Raw genomic sequence first — 10,034 nt, forward strand, 5'->3', positions numbered from 1 at the left:
ATAATTTATAGCAAACTTTTTACATACTTGTCAAAACCATGTATATAAGGTTAGTTTTACTAATATTATAGCAATATTAACGATAAAAATAAGAATTCCAACTATAATTATTTTACTATGCAATTATAGTCGTAAATACCAAGCATATTTCTCTCAGTGTGTTGCCGGTGCGACACCACCACGCCGCAATGGACTGCCACGCGCCTACCGCGCTCGGTAGTATTGCCGGAGTTTGATTTTTATGCACAATTTGTTTATTCCGTTTTCGGAATTAATTTTCTACTTTATAGATTTAAAGTATACAGTTTGTAGTTATTTCGTGCCAAGTTTCAAAAATTTATTAAAACAGTTTAATAAAAAAAAGTTATATTGGAGGTGTTGCTGGCGTAAAAAAGTTTTCGTTACTTAAAAAATTGCTCTGAGAGAATCTTCCTATTTCTCAATGCATGAATTTCGCGTATAAGAGGCACAATGCGTTCGCGCAGTTCGAGCGTCACTTCGTTACGTGTGAACTTGGCGCGAGGCACTACCGTGCCTCTTGATCTTGCAAACTATATTTATCTTGCCTGTTATATACATTTTCAGAATAAATCGGTGAAACTTGTCGAGTCGACAAACTGCCGTTTCGAAAAAAAAAGAAGTTCATCAAGTCGTTGTCGACAATCGACATCGGTCTTATCCTTTCGGTTGCTTTCTAGCAAAAAGATACAGACACATTGTCAAGCCTCTTGCACAATGCAAGGAAATAGCGATAGATTAATTATTCTAAATTCTTATTTTTTAATTTATGATGTATTAATTAAATTATTCTATTTTCTTGTTATGTAAAGAAAGAATTTCTTATTTCTACTTTTTAATATTTATTCCTATTCCTAATATTTTATCTATTGTACGCAAAACCTAACTTGTACCAGAAAATAAAATAATGCTGCTACTTTTAAGATTTAAATTTACTATTTAAATTTACTATGTTTTTTAAATAAAACTTTGCAGCAATGCAGCGATACACAATTCGACTGTACGTTAATCGTGAAGGAATGTTTGAACAATAGGTTCACTAAAAATGGGTCAAAAATAAAAACTGAAACGTTTGGAGTAATCAACTTTAAGTGTTTTTTTTTTTTTATAGCAAAACATCTCGTTCAAGGTTCCACCAGCAAGGTTCCACCAGCCCAACAAAATCTCCAATTTTGATTTTTTATTCTTAATCGTCTTACAAAAACATTTATTCCCAAAAACATCTTTGTTTTTTTTGGAACAAACACATGTGATTACATTTCATACACTTAATATTGTATTTACGTCATTGTCTGCACGCCACGACACACTTGCCAGCTCGATCTGTCGAACTTTGACAGATGACAAAAAGAAGCTAAATTCTAGCAATTAAAGCTTTTAATTGATCTCCGCTAGATGGCATATTTTCTCGATTATAAAAATTCCGCAAAAGAATATATTAATGAAGAAAATGCGGAGGATCATTGGCGAGTGCTCTGCTTCGCCCTATTGTGTAGTATGTCGTTGCCGTGGAAAGTCGCTCCCCTGGATATTTCATCGGTGAAACTGACAAGACCGCATATAGAATTTTTCTTGCTGAAAGAGATCCACGGCTGCAGCGTCCGCTGTCCCCGACGAGCGAATTCCTTTTTGCGAGGCTCCACTGGCAAAAAGTCCTGTTTTTCCTGCCGAAGCAATCCTCTTGTTCCTCATGTCCGGAAGAAGTTGAAAGTGCGACAGGAAATCCGTCTCCGATGATAAGCTGAGCAACGTCCGCTATGACGAATCGCCAAGAAAAACTGCGCCGGAGTCCTAAATCTGGCTGGTAAGACGATAATGCCGTACGTGTTGATTACAGATCCGTTGGCTCACTGTTGGCTGTGAAGAGCTAGTAGGTCTGCGACTTATTCTTTGCCCGCACCTTCTTCCGTAGAAAAAAGCTGACGTCAAATCCGGTGTCGATGAGGTGTTGCAGCTTAGTTTTTCGATCCGTGATGAAAAGACGGCATGGCTTAAGACTGACACCTCGCTCGCCGCCTCTAGCAACAGCTCTACTGGTTTTCCGGTTTGAAATTACAAGGGTAGTAAGTACACTTCTTCGCCGTTTTTCCAAAACGCCGATGGTAAAAATGACAGATGCCCTCATCCACCTTGCCGCGAGATTTGCTGCGAAATTTACCGCGGTCCCTGTTCCTGGATTTACTTCTGCTGCGAGAAAATCGCGCGAACTTAACCACCTGTTTTGAAAGCTCCTCGACCCGTGCCTCCAAAGAAGATGAAGCATCTTTTTTTCGAGCGGAAGCCAAAGAGGTTGCTGTAACGACGGCCCTGTAGTTGACTTCGTTGATGCGATCAGCCTGCTCTGCAACGTCCCCCGGCCTGTCGTTAGGTGCGCGAGGATACTCTGCATCTGCGACGGAAGCCGATTTAATCACAGAGTGCGAAGAAGCGCATCCAGAACGTTTGCTTCTGCTAGCGTTTGAAGATGGCGAAGAAACTGCGATGGCTTTCGATCTCCACAAGTTCCTTCCGTGGTCCAAAAGCTGCCGGATACGTTGCTCCTGCGAAATCGAAAGGCGTTTGATGAGCGCCCGTATTTATCCACCAGCCGGGGGAGCGATGATAACAACTTTTATTTCTTTGGCGAACTTCGCGTCGATCCAAGCAAGAGCGTAGGAATATTCTTCGTTGAATCCTGGAAAATATTGCGCAAATGTGAAATTGATTCTCGAGCTGCGCGAACCAAAGCTCCGGCTCGTCGGTCCAAAACGCGGCATTGGTAGAGTTAGCTCTGCTGACTCTTGATTTCCTTCTCGTTCGTCCTCACTCTCTGCCATTCTATCGGTTTCTGACTGAGCCGCTACGTGGATCTTCAATTTATACCCGTCTGCTGCCAGAGGTCATCAAATATGTGAGGGAATAGTTCCCACTTTTATTAACTTCAATCTCTTTTGCCAAGAATTGACAAATTTATTTTAACAATTAAATCTTAATTTTTCTGACTGAGCCGCTACGTGGATCTCCTATTTATATCCGTCTGTTGCCAGGGGTCATCAAATATGTGAGGGAATAGTCCCCACTTTTATTAACTTCAATCTTTTGCCAAGAATTAACAAATTTATTTTAACAATTAAATCTTATTTTTCTGACTGAGCCGCTACGTGGATCTCCAACTTATACCTGTCTGTTGCCAGAGATCATCAAATATGTGAGGGAATAGTTCCCACTTTTATTAACTTCAATCTCTTTTGCCAAGAATTGACAAATTTATTTTAACAATTAAATCTTATTTTTCTAACTGAGCCGCTACGTGGATCTCCAACTTATACCTGTCTGTTGCCAGGGGTCACCAAATATGTGAGGGAATAGTCCCCACTTTTATTAACTTCAATCTTTTGCCAAGAATCAACAAATTTATTTTAACCTTTTAAAAACTTTACGACATTTTACAATTTTTCTCTGAAAAAAATAATCGGCAATGTTTTAGTAAATCTGATCGGGCCGAATCTTCTTATCGACGGAGGTGTTTCTGGATGAGTCGATGAGTTGTGTTTCTCGGTCTGCGTAACTGTGTCGTAGAGGTAAACCTCCGCCTGATTTCCTTTCGAGCTTGTCGCGACCTCGATCTTGCGCTCTTTTAGAAGACCTTGTCGTCTCGAATTGCGTTCCTCGAGTGATCCGGACGGTGACGATTTGGCAACTCGTCGAAGAAAACGACCGGATCGGTGAAATTTTTCGAGGAAGGTCGAGAAGGAATTCGTTCGTCGGGGACAGCGGATGCTGCAGCCGTGGATCTTCTTCAGCAAGAAAAATTCTATGCGGTCTCGTCAGCCTTATCGAGGAATATCCAGGGGAGCGACTTTCCACGGTAACGATATATTTACACAATAGGACGAAGCAGATCCGTCGCATCTTTTGCGAAATTTTTTTATAATCAAGAAAATACTATGCCTTTTAGCGGGGATCAAAAGCTTTAATTGCTTGAATTTAACTCCTTATTGTCATCTGTCAAAGTTCGACAGATCGAGCTGTCAAGTGTATCGTGACGTGCAGGTTAAATCGCCACAATTCTAATATATAATTTTGAAATGTTCTTACATTCTATATAAATAAATCACACTAAGTGATAATAGCATATGATTTTTTTAGATTACTAAGAAAATGTTCTTAAAAGGATACTGAATACCGACTATTAAGACCTGCAAATCGACAACAAAAAATATATAAGGCCTTACGAGCCATTCGCAGGATGTTTGTGCGAAAACTGTGCGTGTATACATATATGTATATATACACATGTAACGAATTCAACTTGTAAATTTTTACAAGTGAGTGTTTTTTGAATTGAAATCTCAATCCTTAAATTCATACGGGATGCTGCGAACATCCTGCAAATGGCTCGTAAGGCCTTATATATTTCTTGTTGACAATTTCAACGAGCCTTAAGTCTTAATTGTTTAAAATTACGCTGCCTGCAAATCGACGTTTTAATATTTGATTTTTTGTCGTATTTACTGCATTAAATCCAAAATAATTCTCCAAAACATAATTCTTCAAAAATAAGCAAATTGTGCTAAGTGCGCTTGTTCTTTAGAATGTCAAAATTCAGCATAAATTACTTCTTATACAGTTCTCTTCTATAATCTCACTATATATTCATGTATGTAGGATTATTTCTAAGCTTATGTACGTATTTACACTGAATTAGCGCACTAAGTACGGCAAAAAAGAACATAATGAGACACTCAGATTATGATTTGACTACCTAATTGATGAGAAAAATAAAAATTAGTGATAAATCGAGATTACTCTCAGGCTCTATAAGTCTTATTAAATATCTAATAATATATGAATATAGGGACATGAAGAGCCGTTCGCAGGATGTTGTGCGTGAATGTGCTTTAAATATATATATATGTATACACATATATACTTCAAAATAATTTTTTTCCTCCATATAGGATGCTGGATTTGCATCACATATATATGAAGGACCCCGTATACATCGAAATATATATGTGTATACATATATATATATATATTTAAAGCACATTCAAGCACAACATCCTGCGAACGGCTCTTCATGTCCCTATATTCATATATTATTAGTTTAAAAATAAAAATATTGTGATGACAAAATAGAGTATCATATGCTATCATTATGAATAAAAAAAAAGAGTTCAAAAGAGCATTATATACTCATTTTCAAAAGCACTATGTAGTTTTTTATATTTATTTGCTTTTGTAGAAATATTTTTTATGTGATGCAGTACACAAAATTAGAAATTAGAGAAATTTAGGTTTCTAAAACGTCGATTTACAGGTCTCTATAGTCGGTATCGCCGGTACACTTTTAAAGAAACTGCCGGATATACATCACATGGTAAATTTATTTTTATAGAATATGTAAAATATTATTTTAATATCTTTTTGAAATTTTGTGCGTTACTTTTTCTTCAGATATAACCTACTGCTTATGTGTAAGTTATTAGTTTTTTATTTTTTCTATTAAAAGTATATCCCGTAACTTTTATCAAATTTATGCACAAGTATACAGGATTTTATTATAAATATATTTTGTAATCTGTTTTAGGAATTATTTATTCTCGATGTTATCCGATAAAAAAATTTTCATATATACTTATACACAAATTAAAATAATTATATCTAATTATGCAAATTTATATGTCGAATATGTCCATACAATTTTATACACGGAGAATTTCTTTTTTTAAGAGAATGGCTTCAAAGATATTCTATATCAAAGTACAAAATAATGCTATTAGTATCATGTTAGATACAAAATAATTCTATAAAACTATATTTTTACTATATTTAAAAAAATTTTTTTATATATAATCATATATACTTATACACAAATTAAAATTATTATATCTAATTATGCAAATTTATATGTGTGTGTGTGTGCTGAATATGTCCATACAATTTTATACATAGAAAATGTTTTACCGGGTATTAAAGAAAAAGTTGCAAATCGTCGTAGTTTCTTAGTTAAAATGCAAAATATAATAAGTGACCAGAGTATGGTTTTTGATTACAAACGCATGATTAACTAAGTTTTCTTTTTATGATGTATGCTTTTTGCATGTAAACAAAAGATTTTAGTTAAAAGAATTTACCAATTAGTTGTGTCCAATTCTTATGTCTTTTTTGTTTTGAAGCGAGTTTTTTTTATGATAACGAAAACTACTGATTATATGATTAAAAATGACTGATTATAATTAAATTCGGAAATACACTTTTCAGACTTTAATTAATTTTGAAGTTGTTGATCATAAGATAAATTTGTTTCTTTATCAAGAGATAATACTTATATATACGCTAATACGTATATATATAGCATATTTGTATAGCGTATATATTTATGTATAGCACACATAACTATATAAATATAAATTACACGCTAAATAAACTCACAGTATCTAAGTATATAAATCTATGACATATAAGAGAAAAATTTATATTATTATATTATATTATACATATATTATTATGTCATATCATTTAATGTTATACGTGAGGATATATGTTAATTAATCATTAATATTTATAAAATGTTAAGTGACAAGTTAGAATTCATTGTTTGTCCTACAAAAAGATATTTATTCAAATTAGTTATAATAAAAATAATATTTGCACTGTAATTTTTTTATTACTTCTTAACGTTTTCTTAGTTTTTTACACTATACAATTGTTTTTAATAAGTTTACGTGTGAATACGTTTATATGAATGCGTTTGCGTCTTTCATTGCCTCTCTAATTGCGTTTGTGTTTTGCAACTAATGTAGAATGACGATCTTTAGATGTTTATATAATAAACAAAAGGAATGTAAAATGATGACGAAGTTTGTACTTTTCTATCGATGTGTTGGCATATTCAATGTAGCTTTGCCTCATGCAAAAGCTCCTTGCAAAATGCCTTTTTTCTTGTTCCAAGCTTCTCACTTTGCTTTTTTTTTTTTGAAATCCAAGCATTTCAGCTAGACTTGTCTGAAATATTATAAAATATACAATACACTAGTTCCTCGCTAACATGCCGAATTTTTCCTTCGGTATCGTACCGGGAGTCATCCCCACCAATTCCTAGAAGTGCTTTGCGCAAATTGGTAGGAATGACTCTGCGGCGGTCGAGTCTATGGTCGAGCCAATCAGAAACAGCCGGCACACACAATTCTTGAAGGCCCGTTCTACAATACAGTCGTAAGCTGTAAGTCGTAAGAAATCGACCAATTACAGACAAATTACAGAAGAATAATTGATTGTGATTGGTCAATTTCTTACGACTTACGGCTTACGACTGTATTGTAGAACAGGCCGAAACAATACCTCTCTCGACATCTTTCCGTTCGCGAAACCGGAGGATCGGAAAGTTAGCGAGGCACTACTGTATGTTGTGTGTGTGCTGTTGTGCGTAATCATATTAGTAATACAAGGCAAATTTTCTAATTTGTTTATTTTCATATCTCATATCTCAATATGTCAGTGAGCACTCACACACACCAGGCGCGCGACTCACTGACGTGCGCCTGGCTAAAGGTCTGCGCTGATTGGCCTGATTTACTCAATAATTACTCTTTTATTATAAATAATAGAAAAAAATGGTTCAGGACTTTTCGACTCAGTTTTACTCCTTCTACTTGCCTACGAGAGATTGTACGGCAATTCTGGGACACCCTGTATAGCTCATATATCATATTATAGCTTTAATCTAACAAAGAGAAGCAGAGTAGTGGCGGTGTTTTACTTCGAAATTTTGATACATAATAAAACAGGTGTAAACAAAATAACGTAGCCAAATAATTTCTTAAGAAGGTACTGGATACCGACTATAGAGACCTGTAAATCGACGTTTTAATATTTCGTTTTGTGCCGTATTTACTGCATCAAATCCAAAATGCTTCTACAGAAATAAGTAAATTATGCTAAGAGTTTGCTGTTGTTCTTTGAAATGTCAAAATTCAGCATAAATTTTTTCTTATACAGTTTTCTTCTATAATCTCACCATATATTCATGTATAAAAAATTATTTCTAAGCTTATGTACGTATTTACACTGAACTACAGCAATATGTACGACACAAAACAATCTAATGAAACACTCAGAATATGATTTGGTTGTCTAATTGATGCACAAAAAGTAATATTGTGATGATGTGTATTTGATACCATATACTATTATTATAGATGAAAAACAAGTTCAAAAAAGCATTATATACCCATTTTCAAAAACTTTATATAGTTTTGTATATTTATTTGCTTCTGTAGAAGCGCTTTTAATGTTGTGCAGTAAATAAAATTAAAAAATAAAGAATTTTAGGTTATAAAAACGTCGGTTTACAGGTCTCTATCCAGTTTACAAGTCGGGCTCCAGTACCCTCTTAAGAGCCGTCTACAATGGAGAGTTGTAGGCCGTAACAGTAAGAAATTGGCAAATCACAATCGATTATTCTTCTGTACTTTGTCTGTGATTGGTCAATTTCTTACTATTACGGCCTACAACTCTCCATTGTAGACGGCTCTTTAAGTAACAAATTGAATTTAATCGTACAGATTTCTTAGTCAACCGCGACATCTGTGCAATGACTATGGACAATCGGGATCTGCGCAAAAATTGTCTGCGCAAACGGGATATGTGCAATAGTCGATCTGCGCAAAACAAAAAATCTAGGCAATCGTTGCCCTGCCTCGCGAAACTATCGATCAGAAATTACCTTTAGGAATGAAGACAAAACACACAAGAGAATTGTTTTTATCTTTTTATTTTATTTCAGATCTGTATGAAAAACAATTTGCGCGAAAAAGTTTCGGATACATTTCCGAGGTAGAGTGAAAAACTTTCAGATAATTTCTGAATAAATAAAGACTTCTTTTCCAGAGAGCGTGTGAAAATCGTGATGATGTAAATAAACTCCTTTCCATGGGAGTACACAAATTGTCACGAAATATCGTCTCGACTGAAATTTGGATATACAAAAAGAAACTACTCTCTCGAGCGGAAGGAAAACTACGCGAACTCTTGACGTTGGAAAAATTTTGCTGCGCGAAAAATTCTGCTGCACTTTTTCGCACGCGTCGCCAAAAAGTAGGGAGGAAATTTTTTAAATTCACCGTCGTACAATTTTCTCTCGTTAATTCGAAAAAAATTTCGCGACTATATAGCTGCGCAAGAGATTTGCGGAGTCAATAAAAATATCTGTATTCGCGCACGTGCGAGAGTAGTTTGCAGTAAATGCAGCAAAAATCGACAAAACGCAGAACAATAATAAGAATAATATTAGATTAAATAATATTAGAATAATATTAGATTAAATAATATTAGAATAATATTAGATTAAATAAAAACATGTAATACAAATTGAAATAATAAATCCGACGAAAAAATCGCACACAATGATATTATGCGGTTTACTTTATCGGACTCGGCGCACGGCTTCGCTGTCTCACGGAAACGCCTTCTCGCTGTGGATTTAGGACTTTTCTTTCTCCGCCGGTGTATCCTCGAAACGTCGTCGGGGGAAAACCGACATATCACGCGAGAGCTTGCGAACGCGCGGAAAAGCCGAGAACGCGCGTCCCAAAGTATCGAGAAGTACGCGCCAAGAAATTGCGCTCTTCGGGCTTGTATCGGCGAATCCATCGTTCTCTCAAGCTGTCGCGCGCATCGTTCGCAACACTGGCGGCGCACATACAGTTCGTTGCCGTTTAAAACAATGCGCAGCTCCGGTTTCGAGAAGAGCGTTCGTCGAGTGCTCTTTCAGGAGGATCGACGCTCTCGACGAACTTCTTCGCATCGAGCGCGTGTATAATCGCCTCAAATTCGATGCTTGCGCGATGACGCGTGCAACGCGCCGATAACAGATACAGCGACCTGTAAAAAATTATTGCGAGGCAAGAAAATATGATTTCCGTGAGAATCTTGCGTTAGAACTGACATTGTAAATTGCTATACATTTCTTATTCTCATTTTTCTGCTTTGTAGTACTCGCAATGTATACCTGTCTCTTTGTTTGATCGTAT

This window comes from Pseudomyrmex gracilis, unplaced genomic scaffold (assembly GCF_002006095.1).
Source record: "Pseudomyrmex gracilis isolate BER0280 unplaced genomic scaffold, ASM200609v1 scaffold_221, whole genome shotgun sequence".
In the NCBI taxonomy this organism is placed as follows: Eukaryota; Metazoa; Arthropoda; class Insecta; order Hymenoptera; family Formicidae; genus Pseudomyrmex; species Pseudomyrmex gracilis.